The sequence below is a fragment of the Zea mays genome, chromosome 7, assembly GCF_902167145.1.
Source record: "Zea mays cultivar B73 chromosome 7, Zm-B73-REFERENCE-NAM-5.0, whole genome shotgun sequence".
NCBI classification, from domain to species: domain Eukaryota; kingdom Viridiplantae; phylum Streptophyta; class Magnoliopsida; order Poales; family Poaceae; genus Zea; species Zea mays.
Window position 1 is genome coordinate 166154835 of NC_050102.1, and position 21745 is coordinate 166176579.

At 43.6% G+C, this 21745-nt stretch overlaps 1 long non-coding RNA gene across 1 annotated transcript; it reads left to right on the forward strand.

The window, feature by feature from the left end:
• Positions 1-4887: 4887 nt before the first annotated feature.
• Positions 4888-7536, forward strand: LOC103633294 (uncharacterized). The gene is made up of 3 exons (XR_002263732.2): positions 4888-5293; positions 6337-6409; positions 7334-7536. It is a non-coding gene; the product is annotated as an uncharacterized lncRNA (long non-coding RNA).
• The last annotated feature ends 14209 nt before the right edge of the window (positions 7537-21745 follow it).

A 21745-nucleotide genomic window follows, 5' to 3' on the forward strand; every position in this document is an offset into this window, starting at 1 on the left:
ATACACATTTCACAAATAAACGATAGACTTTAAATAAAAATTAGAGCTATTTTTGCAATGTTTGTTTTATTAAACGGGTCGAGTCCTAGCCCTTTTAGAAACGAGCCGTGATCGGGCTAGCCTGGCCGGCCTAAAACTTGAAACGAGCCCGACACGTTGCTCGTGTCGGGCTAGGCCAGGGCCCGCATAGAACCAGGCTGTGCTGGATTTGGATCGAGGCCAAACAGCGTGCTTTGTGTCGGGCTTGCAGGCCTCATACTTATTGGCCATCTATAGTTCTAGTGCACAATTCTTGTCTCACTTCTCGCATGTCAGCTTTCGACTCTACTTTCACCTATGCTACTTCAAAATATAGACTACACAGGCTACAACTTTAGCCTATAGCCACATCAACCTTTTTTATTTTAGAATTAACTATTTATACTAATTTATTTTGCCACCTAAAAAGTACACAACATAATTTTTTATTGAATTAAAAATTATGTATTACATAATACTAAAAATAAAATTACTTATAATTAGGGAAAAAATCACGAGATGAAATAGTGTGTGAAATAAGCTCCAACTAAGTGAGAGCATTTATAAATGGACTTAGAGAACAAAATTTGTGATTTTCTGTAATTTTTTGAATTTTTTGGACTCCAAGTCTCCAAACAATCACCAACGGTTAGTACGCGTGGCACTAACATGGACCAATCAGAGACCACCAACTCACTCTCGCCTAGGGATGGCAACGGGGAATTCCTCGCCGGGGAATAGCTCCCCATCCCCGTCCCCGCGACGAAAAAACTTCCCCGCGGGGATCCCCATGAACGCTTGCGGGGAGCATTTCTTCCCCATCCCCGTTCCCCGCGGGGATAAATCCCCAACGGGGATCCCCATCCCCGTTTAAATTACAATTAAGACATACATACTTTGCTATTAATGTTAAATACTGCCGCTTATACACATTGTCAGATATAAGAAATCATTATGCATACATCAAAATGAACACATTTGTACAATTAGTGGTCTCTTGATAAGGTAATTAATTATTTTTGTCGTTAACTAGTACAAAAAACATAGTCACATGCAAGTTTAACGGGTCCCCGCGGGGAACGGGGATGAGGAATGCTTCCCCGTCCCCATCCCCGTTTACCCGTTGGGGGTTAAATTTTTCCCGTTTATATCCCCGCGGGGGAAGTTTCTTCCCCATCCCCATCCCCTAATGGAGGAATTCCCCGCGGGGAATCGGGATCGGGTCCTCATTGCCATCTCTACTCTCGCCCCACCTCTCTCGCCCGCCAGCACACTCCAACGCACTGCCCACTATCGCCCGCCTCTCGCCCCTCTATCGCCCCAATTCACTCTCCAGTGCATGCTAGAGTGAGGCTATAGACCCGCTGTCGTCGGACATCGTGGCCATTGCCCACCACTGTCTCACCCCTTCTCTCGCCCCTTTCCTGCCCACTAACACTTCCTCTCGCCCTCGCTCTAGCTAGCCCCCATTGGCACTAGCCTGGTGCGACTACCTTCTAGGTATGTAGATATCAAGTTATGGTGGTGCATATAAAGTAAAAACTTATTCTTTATAACTAGTTTCGCCCCTGAGCAGGGTTGACGATGGTAGTCAACGCACCGAGGAGACTTGAGGTGTGCTTGTGACTGCAGTCTCTCTTAAACTCTGGGTACAGGAGGTTTGGGGCGTGCCATCTTGCTTGATATGAATTAGGAGGGGTGTTGATGTATGTTGGTTTTATCGCTTTGGAGATGCACAACAATCATTAAACATTAAATTCTGGCAAAATGTGTGGATCAGCCTATACAGATTGTGATGATCGGCTCCTTGAGCCAAATACCATTTTTTTCTTTTGTTCGATTATCATCATAATAATAAATATAATCATGCATTGAAAACGACGACGAATATAATAAATCTACCTAAAACATGCTTGGGTCAATTACTTACTCAAGAGCGATGCAGGGTACATGCATGAAGGAGAGAATAGCAAGCTAGAGGAGCACCGTCATTATCCCACGTCATCAACCAAATCCAGGGCTAGATAGACATTGAATCATCTATAGAACATCCTAGATCCAATTCGCCACATGTACCATGTCGATAAACCTAGGAACATCCGCCACTAATACTGTTGATCACACACATGGCATAGACTAGGACCTCTAAAAAAGTCTAACCAATATAAACAATGAGACTAAGCATGTAAGGCAGAGTGTTAGATGTGTATTAGACCTTCGCGTTGCCGCGTGCACATATGCAGCTAGCATGTCGTGGAATGTAGCAATCGATCAAGGAATACATATGTGTCGGTGTAAAATTAATCTACTGACATGAAGCATAAGACATAAGATAGATTGAAAATATACACGATAACTAGAAGATATTGCCAATAATAACGCTTGGTACAAGATCTACCAGAGTAAAGAGATGACACCATGACGCCCTGACACGATCAAAGACCGCATAAGGGTAGCATGGTGCTTACCTTGAGGATGTGGTGATACATCGATAGGATGAGAAGCACCCATTATATATGAACGAATGGCTTGTTTATTCATGATGTTATCAGTTATACCTTGCGGGTTGAAGCGATAAGCACTTTCTAATGCATCTAATCTATTATTTAAAATCTATTTCTATTTACAAAAATCTATTTCTATTTACTTATTTGTTTCCTTATAGCCGAATACTTCCTTTGTGGAGCCTTCGGCAAGAACAACCGTACGATTCTAGTTGGGGTTTGGCCAAAAAGGTATCCTAGCCTCGACTAGAATTAGGTGCCAACACATGCCCCTAGTTTCGCCAAAGAGGACCCTAGGAGATCAGGAGGGCCTGAAGGTTAAGGCCCCCACGAGGCTAGTCATTTGGCATGGAGGGCGCTAGAGGCCGAGAGAGCCCTAGAGGCCCAAAGGGCTCTAAGAGGTTTATCGTCTTGCATGGAGAACACCAGAGTCTAAGAGAACCTTGGAGGTCTAGAGGGCCCTGGGACCTTGTCCTCCAGTGTGGAAGGCTCTTGCCTTAGCTGGAGCTGAGCAAGACCCCCTAGGACGTGAGGCCTTGGGGACACAAGATCGTCATCGGGCTCTCACTGAGTTTTCTTCGAAAGACGTATTGTGAGTATTTGACCCCAAACGATGACAAATATACATCACATATACATCATGCAAATATGTCCTAAGTTATTCTCATCACATCTTTTATTTAGAAAAGCATGCCACGTAAAAACCATATGGTATATTCCAAAGTCCTAATCCTATTTAGTTCATGCACTCTACTTCTCGTGCATGCTCAGGGGCAAAGCTACACTCTAACTAGCGGGTGCAAACGCACCCCGCAAAGAATATATAATCCATAGGATTCAACAAAATTTCACTATATATGCACCCCTAAAATTAACTATTATACATTTACAAGGAAAATACACCGCCCTTATATTTTGTTCTAGCTTCGCCACTATGCATGCTAGATGGCACCAGCAAAGCCCTCTACTAAATACGAATGTATGATATACTCTCTACCAAACCATCATACACTCTTCTCTAGATGTAAAGGACCACCACTGTTATTGTAAACCTCCTATTGGGTGGGCTCTTCCTCCCTCCATGTAGCGAGGGCCCCCAAAATTATCAAGTTGATTTAGTAGATCATTTCAAAATTGCTTCATCTAAAGTTTTTTTTAAAAAAAGAGTTGATTACGTCATTAACTAAGGTAGTGTTACATCCGGACGGAGAAAATCTTAAATTCCTAGAATCCACCGTGTCCAGGAGTTCGCTCGTTCGTATATGTCACCAGCTGCACGGCAGAATAATGAGTAGCCAGATTGGCCCGTGACTCCCTGTGGCGAGTCTCATCAGATTGGCGATCCTGATTGGCCGCTAGTGGTACTACCGTCTCCATGGAGATGGAGGTGTTCTTTCTGTGGCATGATGATCCGATGCTGCAAAAAGTTGGGTCAAATCAGGATGCAAAAGCAAGGAAACAGTACTTTTATTGCATGCCCCCATCTCATGAGAGAGAGAGAGGGGGGGGTAGCACAATGATCAGCCATTGAGCCTGCACGAAGGCTCGAGGTTCTTCAGTTCTTGCTGCTCGTGTGGTTTTACCTGGACTCGCAAGGACCACTTTACCTTTACACACACACGAACTGTCCAAACCGCAGGCGCCTTTTCTCATCTTTTTCTTGGGAACAAGAAAAGCCATTTGCACCGGATACATTTGAACACGTCCAGCCAGCCAGCCACAGCCAGGTCGTTGCTTGGACTTGTTTGACGATACGGAGTAGCAATAGCAGGCGCATGTGGGCAGCAGTAGCACCAACCGTTTTTGAGACCTGAGCTGGTCCCTTTCTGCTTTGCAGCTTCTCTCCCAGACCCTTTTGTTGAGCACACTAGCTAAGCTCGGCATGTACATGGGAGTAAAAAATGATAGTAATAGTATTACAAGTTAGAGCCAGTATAGCAATAAGAGGCTGTTAGTAAGGTGTATGCTCGCATGTGAAAGAGAAAAAGAAGAGAAAGAGGTACTTGTTCGACTGCACTTGAGCCGCAGTTGTTCGGACTGCTGCACTATAATCTATAGAGACAAAATATTATATAAGTAGCCTGATTAAAGCCGGGTCTACTATAATATAAACTGGCTGTAATTATCCATATAAAAAACCTAATCCTTACCTGTGGACACTGCGATATTTTATTCTATCATGTCCTTCCTATCCATCGTGTACGCAGGCCAGGCTGCAACTGCGATGCAAGCCTAGCCGCAGTCCATGGATTGAAGGAGGGGCATGGCATGGCATGGCATGTGTGTCTGTTTGTCAGGTAGCTGCGGTCTCCTCTGTCTAGTCCTTTTGCACAGGGGAAGCAAACACTTGTCTCTAGCGCCCCACGGGAATAACTAAGCAATGGGTTGGTCATGTGGTGACAAGAATGACGGCCGAGATGCCCGGCCGGGCTCCTCGAAATTTGACGACAAGGTAAGATATATATTTTTTGGTGTCAGCAGTCAGCAAGTGTGGCACATCCGGGGCCATGTTCGTTTAGGCTGTTCCCGGCCGGGAACAGCGACCAAACCTCGTGGATCCCTTCCCATGGAAATAAACCCGGCCCACAGAAAAACAAGCGTTCGGTTAAGTCCGATGTGGGCTGTATCCAGATCGTTCCTCGTCGTTCCAGCCCGGGAAACACGCCCGGTCGACCGGGGGTGGAAAATATCCCAGCCTGGACTGCACGCGAACGCGAAGGGCACGCGACTTCTCGTCGGTGTCGATCTGCTCCGGCGACCGCTTGTCATCGGTATGTTTCTTCCTCCCTGGGCTTTCCCTTCCCACCATCTCAGCGGACGGCTTGAAGTTTCCTCTAAGTGGTGGGCGCTCGCTACCCGCAGCTCCCATGGTCTGCTTGAAGTTTCCTCGCCCTAAACCCTAACCCTAAATGTGGCTCCCATGTCTGCTTGATCTCCTTTTAGCTGCTGTAGTGATGGCGCCATGGCCATGGTCTGCTTAGTTTCCTCGCCCTATCCAACACGAAAGCTGCCGCCGAAGCACGGTCGGTCACGTCGTTCCTGCTGACATGGTCTTCTTGAGTTTGGGGACAAAGAAACAAGAAGAATTAGACTAGAAGGTTCAGACTTTAGCCTCTCCTACACCGGTGGTCATGGAAACAGATGGTTTGACTACCTGACAGTTAGCTGCCCTAGCGTTCTGAAAGAACTGTTCTCCAAATTTGTTCCCAGTTGAACTGAAAAGAGGCGGCTTGTAACAGCAAATCTTCCCAAAGTACTAACTATATTTAGTTTTAATATAGTCAAGCCAAGAGGATGCATGATACCCCAGCCGTTGTATCCTTAATATATGTAGGGCTATTTTGACGGCTAGCTGCGAAGAAGCTTGTATCAGTGAGTTTAGTTGTGTGCACTGAACTGAAACTGCTAATAGATTGCTTGCTGCATGTCCCATAAAGTTCTAGCGAGCATTGCATGGATATAGAATAATCTGTGGGGCTAGAATGTGTGTGTGTTTTGGCCTTTGAGGGGCGAGCAAGTAGGATTGGGCACTTTTTTTTTGTTTTTAATATTCAGTTTTGGTTTCCAATATTTGTCTGTATCGGTACTCAGTTGCAGTTTCAGTTTTAGATGGAAACCGAACCAAACACTGGTTCAAACCCAAACACGAAGCATTAGATAAGAATGCGGCAATTAGCAACTGAAAAGGACATATAATCAGTTGATTTGTCGTGCTTTGCCAGTGTAAAAACTGTTTGGTGTTTAGTTCAGAGTACATATTTTTTACTTGTAATTGTCTAGACGTATTTCTAACAAAAACCTATTATATTTCTAGATTATCCCTACATCGGTTTGACTTGGAGAAGACGAGCTTCCACCATCTTGGGACCCTATACCCTCTCCTTTAGGTACTTGTTAAATCCTAAATGTTCTTATTACATCATTTTCTGCTTCTGTTGGTGTTTATTTCTTTTTCGTTAGCAATGGATGTGGCACTAAGCCTCTTAGAAAGAGGATGATGATGAGGATGATGATGAATTCCATGACCTGCTCTTAATTGGTGTGTCCAGTTGCTACTTGGGTTCTTAAATGACCTGCTCTTGTCATTAGCTGTAAACTGTGATTGGTCAAAACTACTAGTTATATGCACAGAATACTCCGGAGAGCATATATATTTGTTACTCATTGATCATCTGCTCGTCTTGCTTTGAAGAAGAGCATATATATTGTTGCTACAGTAGGTTCTAGCTTTGACTTGTAGGTGTCAACTGTGAACTGTCATTAGGAAGTATGCCTCAACTCTAGTGCTTATATTTGAAACAGAAAATATAAAGTATTATATTTGTAGATGTATTTTTTTAACAAAAACCTATTATATTTCTAGATTATTCCTGCACCGGTTCGAGTTGGAGAAGACGAACTTCCACCGTCTTGGGATCCAATATCCTCTCCTTTAGGCACATGTTATATCCTAAATGTTTTTATTACATCCTTTTTCGCTTAAGTTGGTGTTTATTTTCTAAATGAATTTCTTTTTAGTTAGCAATGGATGTGGCATTAAGTGATTACCTTAGGAAGAGGAGAGATGAGGATGATGATGATATGATGATGTTTTTTTACTTATGCTACATATGTTAAATATGAGGAACCTGTTGCAAATTCGTTCCTTGTAACTTGCTTTGGCTCTTATTTTTTAGTTTGATCATGACCATGCCAATGAAAAAAATCACTTCCATTAAAACATGCTTTTTGTTCTTTAAGTGTGCAAAGTTACTCCATTTATGCCTTGTCTTCGTGGTCTAACTTGCTCTTATATTTGGTGTTTATGACAGAGAGCTGCACCTGAAGAAACCAATGAACATTAGGTATTACAAATAAGGGCTGTATTGTATTAATGTGGTTCTTGTAAACTAATTTTTCCTTTGAATTTTGTAATTGAATCATCCACAGGTGTGCGACTTGCTTTTGTTTATGTGGATCTATTAATTATGTTCAAACAGTTGCTTCATAATTGGCATTGGCATTGGCTGCTCAATTGTGTGCCCCTCGAACCTCCCCTGCACCATCTAGAGATATTTTGTGATGCCATTCTAGTATTGCTTTTAGCATTTTTATCCATAGGCTTAACCGAACAGGATTTTGGCACAGGGATTATTCCCTGACAGAGATTGTACCCCCAACGGGATTAAGTGACAGCATGAGGATCACTCATGCCCTGGGTGGAAAATTTTATCTTGGGGATTATATCCCAGGGAACCGAACATAACCCCAAGGGGATGTCATGCGTATGGCATTCGGGTTCGGAGATGCTTGTGTATATATACTCTGATGTACGCAGACAAGTCTACTATGAGCATCTCCAAAAGCTCACTAAAAAATGACTCCTGAAAATCAGTTTTAAGAAACATCTAAAAAATTAGTGGGTGTAGATTTTAATTTTTTCTCTAACAGATTCCTTAAAGCGGCAAATTATTTCTGGGGAGCTCAAAAAAAAACTCCTCATTTGTAGCTACAAATGAGGGAGTTTTATGACTATAAAAAAGTTGAGAGCACTTTAGATTAACTGTTAGAGATAAGTTTTTGTGTTTTTTCCAAGGAACTTTAATTTAGAGAAACTTCTGGAGAGCTCTTAGAGATGCTCTAACAATTAGCAGCACCTGTTTAGATCTTAGCAACTACGGGCTGTTAGCGGCGAACTAGTTGAGGCCCTGTGCAGATAGATGTACGCAGACAAGTCGACGACCGAGGCGAGCTAGTTGAGGCCCTGTTGGCAGCTGGTCCAGTTTTCCTGGCCGACGCAACCGGGCCTCCACCAACGTACGTGCATGTGCATCTCCCGCCTCCCGGCTTTTTTATCGGTCGGCTTTAGTCCACCGGAAAACCTCCATGGTCGACATGAAACCCGAAACGTGGCAATGTAGTTCAACTCGGCCTCAATGACTATTCTGTTTCGACAAAAAAATAAAGTTTGTGGATAACAACAAATTTTAAAGTACCCCATGGCTGAATTCGCCTGGGTTGTGGGCAAAATTTTCATACTTGAGGTTGTCAAAACAAAAACAAAAAAGAAGAAGAAAGTTTCTGCTACTTCTACTTTCAGAAAAGAAGACGGGACATAGTGCATAATACTACATTTTGCTCAACTAATGTCAGGTTGCTTCAATGTTAGATTTGATGTTTTGCCTTCCGTTCCATAGGGCATCATCTTCCGCCGCTGCTGCTAGCCTGTTATTATATACATAAGAACAATTTGTTGAAGAAAGAGGCAGCAGGTACAAATGGGTATCTGTAAAGACGGTACAGAAAGCATATGATACACTGATACAGGCTATCTTAGAATTTTGCTATGTTGAGACAGATCCAAATTACATATGGCGACGAGACCAGCTTCACGCAACCAAACTTGACGAGCAACAAAACTAACAAGAAGGCATCCTCTTATGGAATCATTTGCCATCTCTCACAAACAGAATAATCCAACTTTTGAAGTAATTTTTGTTTCAGACGAACTTCAAAATGTCGAATCGTGTGAAGAGAAGTTTTATGCATATGGATCATAACTACAAAAAATGGTAGTCAGATATGGTATCGTCATTCCATACAGCAACATATTTTTCTAGAGGCTTGATGCCACAAATTTAGAGTGTGTTTGGTTTGAGGAATGAAATGATTCATCTTCTTCTCACTCCTCACTTTTTATTTGGTTTGTGGAATAGAATGGGTTGATCCATCACCACCTCATTCCTCATAATGTAATAATTAGTATATACATGAGGGGTGAGTTGATTCCACCAAAATTGATGGAATGAACTTATGATGCATCACCTCATGAAGCATAGAGTGGCTCCACAAACCAAACACAACATTATTCCTTGGGTACAATAATTGTCGTATATATAAATTTCTTGGCAGGAAAATTTCTAACAAAAAAGGCACATTTTCAAGAATCAACGTTACCTGACATCGTTTGTTTATGAGAAAAGCTCGATCGGTTGCTTTACTGAAGGACTGGAGAGGCGGCCAGAGGGAGATGAATGAGAGCCAATCAGATTTTGCTTCCAAACACTGAAAATGAACACTTCACTTCATTTGAGATTAATCAAGCGCTCAAACCAAGAACACATAAGCGAACGAGTGATCTCATGATTACAAAATGTTCCTAATACTCACATGAGAGTTGAGACCAGCAAAACAAATGGATCGCAAATCGGGCACCGAAAAATCCGAAACGGTCCACAACAGTATCGCGAACAAGTGTTGTTTTCAGCAGTACGAAATTCTGTTCTTGGATCCAAAACTGAACCAAACGAACTCCGATCGATGTGAAATTTTACACACCTAAGCAAATATGTTTCCAAGGAAATTTTGAGCTCAATCAGACCTGTGAATCAACCGCAGATTTAAAAATACAGCCAGAAATTGGGGTTTTGTTGGGGTTTTCTAAAACGAGTTCAAACTGATTTTTTTTCTCAAATCGCGATCAAAATCTGCAACAACTAGGTGTATGCAGTGGTCCAGGAGTGCAACTCACCACCAATCAATCCATAAACCAAATCATCTCAAAAGAATCAAATGTTTTCCACCGAAAACACAAGGGGGAGAAGGGAAGAACACGTGACCAAACAACTCCAAATTTCAGCAATTATGTAAAACTGAGATGGAGATATAAACAAACGTTGTGGACCATACCAGTGATCCTTCCTCAGATTAAACTTTCAGATCACAAGATCACAGTCGACAGTACAAAATCGCTGCGGATCCCTCGACTCAACAGATGTCTACCTAGAGAGAAAACTAGAAGCTCTAAATGAGTAGTCTCAAACAAATGGCAGTCAAGAGATCCTGAACTAATCAGTCCTCGCCTCTATTTATAGAGGGATATTCTCACTTCCTAAACTACTCTTAGTATCAAACAAAACCACTCCTAGGTTTTCGATCCGACGACCACGTCCTTCACACGGAGTTGCTTCGCCTTGACTCACTCTCCGCGATCACGCCACGTGCCGCCACCGGTTCCCTCTGGAACCGTCGTCATTGAGTTTTGAGGCCCAGACTCAGCAAACCCGCCATCTATACAGCTGGGTGGTTTTGAGGCCCAAACCACCAAACCTGTCGTGAGCACCGCACCTCGTGCATGTCCTTCACGACCAGACGTGTGTCCCGCTAGTCCTCGACCATGATGGCAACACGGTCCATTCCACCACGTACTTGTGCGAGTGCGTGTCCTAGATGTAAGCCACCACGGCTGGTCACTAGGCTGCTCTGGTCCATCAGTCAAGACCCAACTCTCGTCCTTCATCGCTCCCGATCCATTAGCACATGCCCGCATGACCTTCACCTCAGCCGCCGACCACCGTCCCTGTGCTCCACACCTTTACACCACAAGCCGACCGACATGGTTGCACAAGCATAATCTCATAGTCTGGTCAGTCCACTGACTACCCTAGAGTGCTACCCGTTGACAATCACTCATCATCAACCCGAACCACAAGGGAAAAGGCAATCTTTTGTTCGCATTTACTTTCTTCTCTAGTAATAAAGTTTTCAACGCTTGCATGATATCAAAGGCTGGGTCAAGCTTGCGTTGCCACCCCTATAAAAACATTAGCATGTAAGAATGTTGCTATGCATCTGATTAAATTGAGGAAAAATTAATCAAGGGCATATGCTATCCAATTAGTAGCGAGGTACCATACAAAACTCTAGCCAAGAGCATACAAAAACATCTATATGTAACCATTTGTGTGTATCAATCTAAAAGTAAAATGAGTAAGTTAATCATGGGCAAGGGGCTAACAAATTAGTGTGCACGGAGTAGCATACAAAACCAAGGTATTGGTAACTTATACTATGGGCTTGTTTGGTTGCCTGCATTAGCCTGTATCCAGGCTTTGCGATGCATTGCCCATGTTTAGTGCTCACAAAAGCTCTTATGTAGGCTTGCACATTGCTCAAAACAGCCCCAATGCAACATTAGTTGTACTAGGCAATGCAGATTTGCACAAGTTGATGGCTAATCTCCAACCCCCTAACTCTATTAGAAACATGAGACCTCTACTAGAGCGTAGAGGTGACTACATGTAACACAATGTAATAAGCAAACAATTTTTTTTACCAACCATGGTTTTCTCATGAAGGACAACCAAACACCAAGACATCATACATTTATGCTGACTTGGGTGATACTGCATAGGGTTTATTAATGAAGGCTAAGGCTAATGCAATTATCTTGGTTAATCCCTTCCCCATATCCACTCATGTGGAAGCCTCCAACATTGGGTCTGCCCTAAGGCTAATGCAAACAAGCAATCACACCCTACATCCTCTAGACAAGCCTACATTCAAGCTACAACACACATCAAAATGTATAGCAAAAATGCTCCCTCATATAACATCATATGAGGTTTGGTGTGATGAGGTTAAATATACATAGGTTTCCCTGTTGTTTTTGTTATTTGAAAATTAAGTTCAATACAACATATAATAAAAGTAAATGCTATCTAGAAAATTCATGTCCATCAATGCAGACACTAAACTGTTCATTTTGTCAATTCTATATTATTGTACATTTGTTCACAAACTGGAACCTGAATCTGCATATCCTAGAAGTATATGACCTTTTTAGTAGATATTGTTGAATTCCTTCTGATCCCAGTGCCACAGCATAATAGTTAACATTAAATGTTTAGCATGTCAATTCTTTCACCAAATATGTTTACCTTAAGGACCAAAATGGTAACCATTACAATACAGATGTTGCCATAAATGTTGACTTTGTGGCGGCGAACTGTGTCGAGCAATTGATGGATGCATTAAATAGGATGAAAAACATCCCATTCGGGTGTTCCCCAAAAATGTAAACGCCTTGTCTAGTTCCTATCAAAAATGGAATTAAAATTGTCATTCATGAAAAAAATGCACTAAGATTAGTACTACACATCAATAGTACAACATGACCGTAGAAATAGTCAGCAAATAAAGTGCACTGGCTAAATGCTAGATTAAAACAGACAACCAACAAACCGAAGAGGAACATTAAGATGTGCAGTATATGATGCACCATACAAAGCTAGTCGCTAGCTAGCGCTAGAGACCCATGTACCAGCATACTCAAAGAAACAGTCACTCTAGTGATCACTTACATTATTGTAACCAAAACCACAAATTCAAATTTTAAAACTGCTAAAATTGTCTACACTAACATGGTATAATTAAAATTATTATGAACTGCTTTGCGTCTAACAGAATAATGTCTGCATATGTATAGCCAGATGCATCAAGAGCGCCACCACCTTTCAAGATAAATATGAGTCAAATGGCACAACAATAAATAAAGTACATGCGCAGCATATGCAAAAAATGAAGTTAGTTGCATTCAAACATCAACAACAACATCACATATGTAAAAAGATACTGGGTATAATTGAGTCCTAAATGTTTATGATATATTCCCTGAAGCATAGTCTCATATTTTACCTTAGATTTTGACAGTTGTGATTCTTTGATAACTGAAGGGTGCACTTAGCAACAATACGACCATTTCTAGTAGCCACCGCCTTGAAGAATGTTGCATGCTATCTCGGTTAGATCGTGTGAGCTCAATAGTCATGCCAATATCAAGAAACATGATATGGGGCTTAGCTCTGAAAAATCGTCGCCTTGCAAACTTGCTCTCATTTAAACGAACAAGAATGTTCCTAGGGGGGCATATCTGCATGGATAAAATTGTCCTCCTACAGAATCAGGGAGAATGCCTTATGAATACATTGTTGCACAATACCAAGCTTACATGACCAGACACAAACACTACCACTAGGAAAAAGAAGGAATCATAGAATTATAAATATGCACACATACTAGAAGCATCTTCAGGAAAGCATATGTCCCAATGTGTGCAAGAAAATGATCCTTTGACCGGTTGTAAGAAGACCGGCGAGTAGCTACGGTGACACTCTAAAAATCTGATTACCCGCCCAACTGAGCTGGCATCGCTGATGTAGATGCAAGTTCTAGAGGCTTGCTCTCCCAACACTCCATGCATGCAGATAATTGGTATAGAAAGACTTGGGTACAATTCAATGGAAAAGAGAGATGATTTGTGTGTTCGTGTTAGAGGCTCTTATGAAAGAAAGGAAGGTAACATCAAGAGTTTTGAGAAGATGGAGTAATCATCATACCATCTACCTAGAACAAGTGCTCCATGATGTAAAACATTGGATTTTTTTAATCAAGTACATCTCATAATTGTTTACCAGTTGTGCATGTTACGAAAGAATCTATGTATTTGTCAGGAGGAACACTAACCATGGCACCTTGAAATAAGTTCTTTGCAACATCAATCATTTTCTCCTCATTAGGAGTAAATTATTTGGGTTTCTCTTGCGTGACCTGATAGCAGTTCATATCTATCAACCATACAATCATCTTACCACATCATCTCATATAGAATGTCCTGGCCCATCAAAACTATTTGACTTCAACATAGTAACAAAACCACTAACAAAAAATGTCTAATATCAGTTTTTGGATGGTAGGAATTTAGCCATTTAAGTATAATTTAATCTAGAAATACCATAATATATTTATGACCATATGTATGCACACATGTGAAATGTTACTACTAATAACAATATCAAACACATACATAAAAATCACACTAATTATTATATAAAAAACTATATGGAACTTAACAATTAAGAGAAAGAATTATATCCTGCGAAGGAACCCATGCTCAAGTTACTGTGGCTCCATTTACACGAGTTGACATCATGTGTTACTCGAAGTGGAGGACTATAGTTGTTGTAGGCAGTTCGTAGTGTCGTCCCTCAAGCGTTCAACATGTGAAAGAGAAAGAACATGATCATTCGATCAACAAGCAGTCACGACGATGCCCCCTAAAAACTTGATCACACACATATTCAAGTAGGTATCGCAGATGCAGATGGTGGTTCTGGAGACATACTCTCTCAACCCCTCGTGGACGTAGAGGATCAGAAAGGAAGGTTACATACAACTCGGTGAAGAAGAAAAATGGTTTCGTGTGTGCTCGCATATGAGAGGCTCCTACAGTGGAAAGGGAGGTTATAGGGCTTTGGAAAGATGTAGTAATGGCACGTCTCGCCATAGCTCGGCGACGTCAGGGCACATGCTTGTGGTACACTTTTAATCTCTCTCAACTTCTAATAGATGCACACATAGTCTATGTATTTAAGTTATGTCAACAAACGGTCAAAATCCTATATAGAATTAAAACTATAATGCATCATAACATTTAATATAGGGCTATGATTTATTTAATTTAATTTAATTTAGTAAAAATATGTACCAAACTCGTATTAAATCTAACCGTCAAACTTAAATTTAATCACATCAGAAAAACAATAACGCTTATGATACCAAACAAAAATTACCATATTAAGTCTAAAATATTTTTTATCATATACTTATTCACAGTCGTAAGTATTAGTACTATTTTCTATTAATTCAGATGAATTTGAAAAGGATACATCTGTCTTAAATCTATAATTGCAATTTTTAAACGGATGGAATAATTGGGACACCCCGCAGGACAAGCACTAGCAGACATAAACATAATACACTGACCACGGTTGAGATGAAAAGGTATTTAAAATTGACCCGAGTAGACTTTCTCTACATACTTTAAGATAAAGATGAGATGCAATAGTGTGAAAGCTCTAAGCTTGAAGTCCAAACTATACTATCGAGTTGCGAGTGTGAAATTCGCACGCAAACTTCTGGATTTTGGATAAAAAGTTGACTTCCTTTTTTGGTTGAAAATTTTAGTGCCTACCCGGCTTCTTACAGCCACAAAACCATAGAGCCGCACGTGTGAATCTGCACCTTTTTTTTTTGTACTCCACGTGTTTCGAAATGTTTGAGTAACCGTGTTGTTCGATTGGAGGGCTCCAGTGCGTGGCTCTTGCTTAAACTAGCTTTGGACGACGATGGTCTGCTTAACAGAGAGTTTTTTTTCAGTTATCTACACCATAATCACTACCGGAATCAGCTCCTTTGCCGTGTGTCTTAGACACTCGGCAACGGCTATTTTACACTCGGCAAAGGCTTTGCCGAGTGTAACACTCGGCAAAGAACGCTCGGCGAACTGTACATCGGCAGCGGTCTCTTTGCCGAGTACTTTATGTCGGGCACTCGGCAAAGAATTTGCCGAGTGCCATTTGACACTCGGCAAAGAAAGTCACCGTCACGGCGCCAAGTGACGGTGACGGATCCTTTGCCGAGTGTCTTTTTGGCACTCGGCAAAGAGGCCAATTTTGCCGAGTGCCTGCTATCGGGGCCCTCGGTAAAGACTAGTCCAGTGGACCCCACCTCCAGTCCCTGTGTCGAGAGCTCTCGCAGGCACTCGGTAAAGGAGGACTCTTTGCCGAGTGTCTAGTGGACCGGCACTCGGCAAAGAGTCCTCCAGTGGGTCCCTTTGCCAGTCCCTTTGCCGAGTGCCTTGGCAACAGCACTCAGCAAAGATGGCTTTGCCGGTTCCCAGGTTTCCTTCCTTGCCGAGTGCCATGGTCAGCACTCGGCAAAGATGGCTTTACCAGTTCCCAGGTTTTCTTCTTTGCCGAGTGCCATGGTCATAGCACTCGGCAAAGCAACCCTTTGTCGAGTGTTACACTCGGCAAAGTGACCAGGATGTCCCTTTTTTATTTGTTTTTGCTGTTCCATCCGAACAAACAAAAGATATATATCATTCACATCACATTATATATCAATCGCATCACAGAATGAACACATTTATCATCAACACCATATATATCACAAAGTCTCACTAATATAAGTCTCACAAATATAAGTCAGGATCATCACAAAACAGATATAAGTCTAGATCATCACTAACATCACCAAGTATCTCACAAGACCAAGTCTAGCCAAACATCACCAACACTCACAAGACCAAGTCTGGATCATCAACGAGGTGGGCATCTGGACTGGTTCGGCGAAGGGCTAGACGAAGCATGAGGGTTGTTCGACGCCGCCGATTGACCCTGCACAGAGAAGAGATTGTATGTGTGAGAACATATGAATATATATCATGCGGTACTAAAATTTTGATACTCACAGGAGTAGTGAACTCAGCAGGGTCAGTTGCAGGGAACAACAGAGGTGGTGGAGCATGACCCTGTGCGGCGCCAAGGCTCTGCATGTACGCGAACATCTCTGCCATTCTCTTCTCCAACTCCTCACGTTGCCTCCTCTCATCATCTAGCTGAGTCTGTAATATTTCGCCCTAATGTTACGATAATGCAAAGAGAAGATATATAATAATCAATGAACGATGAATAGATAAGGAATAACCTGGAGTTGCTGGATACGATGCTGTGAGCTGTCCTGCCGAGGTCGTATGGCTGGGCTCGCGCTCGTGCTCCTTGCTCGCACCTGAGAGAGTGGGAGTGGAGGACGAGTCGATTGCCCCTCGGCAATCCAGTACCTCCCATGCCTCTTGCCTCCTCCGACCCTCATGAGGACATCTCCGTCGATGTCCTCGGTCCTCGGATCATAATCTAGCCCATGGACCTCCTTGACCATGGCGGTGTACTCACTGAGTCGGCTGTGGATGGCGGGGTTGGTGTACGCCTCGGGCCCGTCATCCGGGTTGTAGGTGACGTCGGATGTCGCCTTCCCCTTGTGGGCCATAGCATATGCCGAGAACGTGGAGCAAGGCGCGCCACCATGTGCCGCCGACTGCGAGAAAACCAACGAGATGGTTAGAAATCATGTCTAATCGAAAGTTATATACCTAAATAAAAAAGAGCGCGTACCCATGCTTCCGCGTATTTGCCCAGGCTGCGGCTGCCTTGATGGTGGGAGGGACCTTGCATCAGCAAACGTCGTTCCCGGCTAGCGTTGTGCGCCTCATCCCACTCAGCCGAGCACCACCTCTGCACCATCTGCTCCCAGCACTCAGGATGCGCGGCGCACCAATGAGGAATCATCTAAAAAAATATAAGTACACTGTATATCAGAAGATAAAAATAAGCATATTTAGTACCAATAATAAAGTTTTGTATTTACCTGCAAGTACTGGTCCGGAGTCAACGACATGGTTCGGGCGTCCTTCTTGTTCACCTTCTCCCTAAGGACGGAGCCGTGGTAAGTGATGATGGCCTGGATGTGCGCCTCGTAGTGCATGTCCACGACGAGCTTCTTACAGCACGTCGTAGACACCACATCCGCCCTGGCCTCGTATCCAGCATCGCACCTGAAGAAATCCTACATACAAAGACGATGTATCCATACATTATTTCAAGAATATGCAACAAATGCGACTTATTAAACAATATAGTGCGAGGAAGACTTACCCACAGCTCTTGCTTCACCTGCTCCGCCTTGTTGTTGAATTGTCTGCCATCCCGATCTACTGCATCGGGGGCGACGGCGTAGTGGTCGAAGGTGTATGCTGGGCTCGTCACTCCGGCGTACTCGACAAGTCCAGGGAAGTGTTCCCGGCATAGAAGGCCGAGGATGCCATTGGGGTTGCGGCCGTGACCCCCTGCAGTCTCCAAAACCATCCAAGACCTGTCCAAGTGATTAAGATGAAGTATTAGTTTCTATTATTAATTTGAACATATAATATGAAAAAGCAGCAACAACATCTAAAGTTTCCTACCTCTCTCCATCGGGTCGTATCAGCGGACGTCTGTCACGAAGTATGGGTCGCTTAGGGAGACTCGCGGGACCTCGCAGGTAGATACTCCTCGAACCTGAGGAGCCAGAACCTGAGACGTCCTGCTGAGCGGCGTCGTCGTCGTCGTCCTGCTGCGCCGCATCGTCGTCGTCCTGCTGTGCCGCATCGACAGCGGCTTGCTGCTCCACCTGCTGTTGTACGGCGTCGTCCTGCTGCGCCTCCTCCTCCGTCCTACGGGTGCTCCTCCTCCCCCTCCCCCTCCCCCTCCTCGTCCTCGTCCCACCGCCCACCATCTTTGTCCAACAACCTGCAATTAAGAGTAAACAATTAAGCACAGATAAAAAATATGTATTTAGAAACATATGCAAAATAAATGAAATATAGCATTACATCGATTAAAAATAATCTTCATATGTGTCTGGGTTAGCCGGATCATAAGTGTCATCATCACTATCAACCATTTCATAGTCAACACCATCTTTCCTAAATAGGACACAGCCCTTCGGACAAGCATGTATCTGCTCACACGTCATCTTGAGTGCACGAAGGAGTTTATGTGCCTCGTACATGCTCTTTGGCAGAACGTGATCCTCCGGAAGCAGGCTGCCAATAACTGTCAACAAACCATCGAAGGCGTCTCGACTCATGCTATACTGCGACTTGAACGCCATTATACGCCCAATGGCATCCAGTTGAGAAACCTTTGTCTTGCCGTGAAGGGGTTTCTGTGCCGCGTCAAACATGTCGTAGAATGCCTTTGCGGTCGCCTCTGGCTCATCCTCAGTACGTCCTTCGGTGAACTGTGCCTCGTGATAGTCGTTCAACATGTCCGCTACCCCGGCATCAACATCGTAATCCTCGACGCGTTGTCTCACCACCTCCTCTCTCGTGCGATGCGCTTCACCATGGAAGATCCACCGAGTATAGTCCGGCGTAAATCCATTCTTCCAAATATGTTCTACCATGGCCTTCTTTGGTTTTCTTTTCCGGTTGTCACATTTGTTGCACGAACAAGGGACTAGGCTAGCTCCTTTAGCAGCTTCGCCATATGCCCGTTCCACGAAAGCATCGGTCTTCCTAATCCATTCAGGGGTGACATCATTACGTCGAACGCGGCCCGTGTACATCCACTCACGGTCCTCCATCCTCTAACATATATAACCGAGTATAGTTTAATATAGACATGTAATGCATGTACACTACGTTCCTACCTTCTAATAGGTGATGATAGGTCCTAATCCCACCCGCGGTTGCGTAGATGGAGTTAGTTTCCATGCTCTACTCCGATCCGAGATAGAATTTCGGCAGCACCTCCCCGTTGTTCTCCGGATACACGTCCTGGCAGGGAGAGTGTACTGTCCGGAGAACAACAGGGAGGTGACGCCGAAACTCTATCTCGGACCGGAGTAGAGCATGAAACTAACACCATCTACGCAACCGCGGGCTGTCCAAAAAACGTGGACAATTCGAAACTGATACATTTGTAGATATGCAAAGATCTGCATATCTACACCGTATCTCTTTCGAACGGGAGACGCCTAACTGGGTTACGTGATCTACGACCATGATGCGGAAATAGAGGTTATACCTAGGGTGTTGGTGGAGTCAGGCTAGTGGGGCTGTGGGGGGTCGGTGCAGTGGCGACGTGACGCGGTGCAGGCAGACCCGCAGCGGCTAGGAAGACAAGTATCTTCTCTGTAAAAAAGAAACACAAGTCTATTAATACAAAAAAAATATTGCCAAACTTCGTTCATATGAATTCACATCAACGACCGCCATCCTTAGGACCACGCATGCCATCGGCAAACCTACCACTACTTGTGCCTATCTACCGCTATCGGTTAGTTCTGTCACCAGAGTGGTCTGTGTACATCCACTCACGGTCCTCCATCATCTAACATATATCGACAAAAAAATCGGCAGCACCTCTCCTGCACGGGGAGGTTTCCAAAACCTGCAAATAAAAGTAGCAGCACGATGACTGATATTCACAGGTATATCAACGACACTATGACATATATGCAATGCATTGGACATCATATATACAAGTAGTCGAACCACATCTATCACAAGGTTTATGATTTTAGACTCAAATTAGTATCATAAATATTGTTATTTTCCTATAGATATAGTCGAATAACATAATGCATATGCAATATTTCGAACATCATATATATACAATTAATTGTAGAGTAGTAGTACAAGCTTTGATCAAGAAAAAAAATTATACCTATTCGAGGCCGGGGCCGGCGACGATGGTGGACGCGCGGGTGGCTGGACGGTGGTTGCGCGTGGACGGCCGGGCGCAGGGAGTAGCGTAGGCGACCGGGCGGCGGCGGGCCGAGCTCGTGGGAGCCGCCGGACGACGATGGAGGGGCGGCAGCCGAGCGGCGGCGGGCGCAGGGAGATGGCCGGGCGGCAGCGGGCGCAGGGAGGCGGCCGAGTGGCGGCGGACGCAGGGTGGTGGCCGACGGCCGGCCGAGCGCGTGGGGGCGGCCGCGGATGGCTTTGGTGGCGCTCGGGCGAGGACGGGCGGCGACGGGCGTCGGTGTCACGGTGGGAAAGTGAAAGGAGCAGGAAGGAGAAGAAGAGCCCGCAGGTCTGTATAATTAACGTCTTTGCCGAGTGCCCGCGATCTGGTACTCGGCAAAGATTTTTTTAAAATTAAAAAATATACTTTGCCGAGTGCCTTTGATCTGGCACTCGGCAAAGGCTTCTTTGCCGAGTGCCTGTCTGTTGGCACTCGGCAAAGACTAGACTTAGGGTTTTTAAAAAAAATTTGCCAAGAGCCGCACGACAAGCACTCGGCAAAGCTTTTTTTGCCGAGTGTCCAAGCTGGGACACTCGGCAAAATATATTTAAATTTTTTTATTTTGTTTATGAAACTTTTTGTGGTATGTTCCTACACTATGTAGACCTACATGTACCATTTTAGAACAATTATAACGGTGTTTTCAATAGCTAGTAGATTTAGTTCGTTTATTTGAATTTCTTCGGAAAATTTAGATTTGAACTGCAAGTCACTCGAAACTTGGAAAACCGTGCATGCAAAAATGATATCCATGCTACTTAACACAAGTTACGACCGATTTCAGGAGCGGGCCGGAAACTTCGAGCACCATGCTCACTCAACATGGCCGTGAACTTGCCATCCAGCTGTTTAAAATTTTTATAAAACACAAACAAAGTCAGAAAATCATGAAACTTGTCCACGTGTTATGATATCATATGTACAGGCTGCGATAAAAATTTTAGAATGTTTGGAGAAAGGAGTGCGGCACTATGTGTAGAAACCTAAGAGAACTACACATGAAATCATAGAGTTTGAATGTGGATCTCTTAGGTTTGTACACATAGTGTCTCACAACTTTCTCCAAACATTCTAAAACTTTTATCGCAGCCTGTACATATGATATCATGACACGTGGACAAGTTTCAGGATTTTCTGACTTTGTTTGTGTTTTATACAATTTTTAAACATGTGGATGACAAGTTCACGGTCATGTTTAGTGAGCATGTTGCTCGAAGTTTCCGGTCCACTCCTGGAATCGGTCGTAACTTATGCTAAGTAACATGAATATCATTT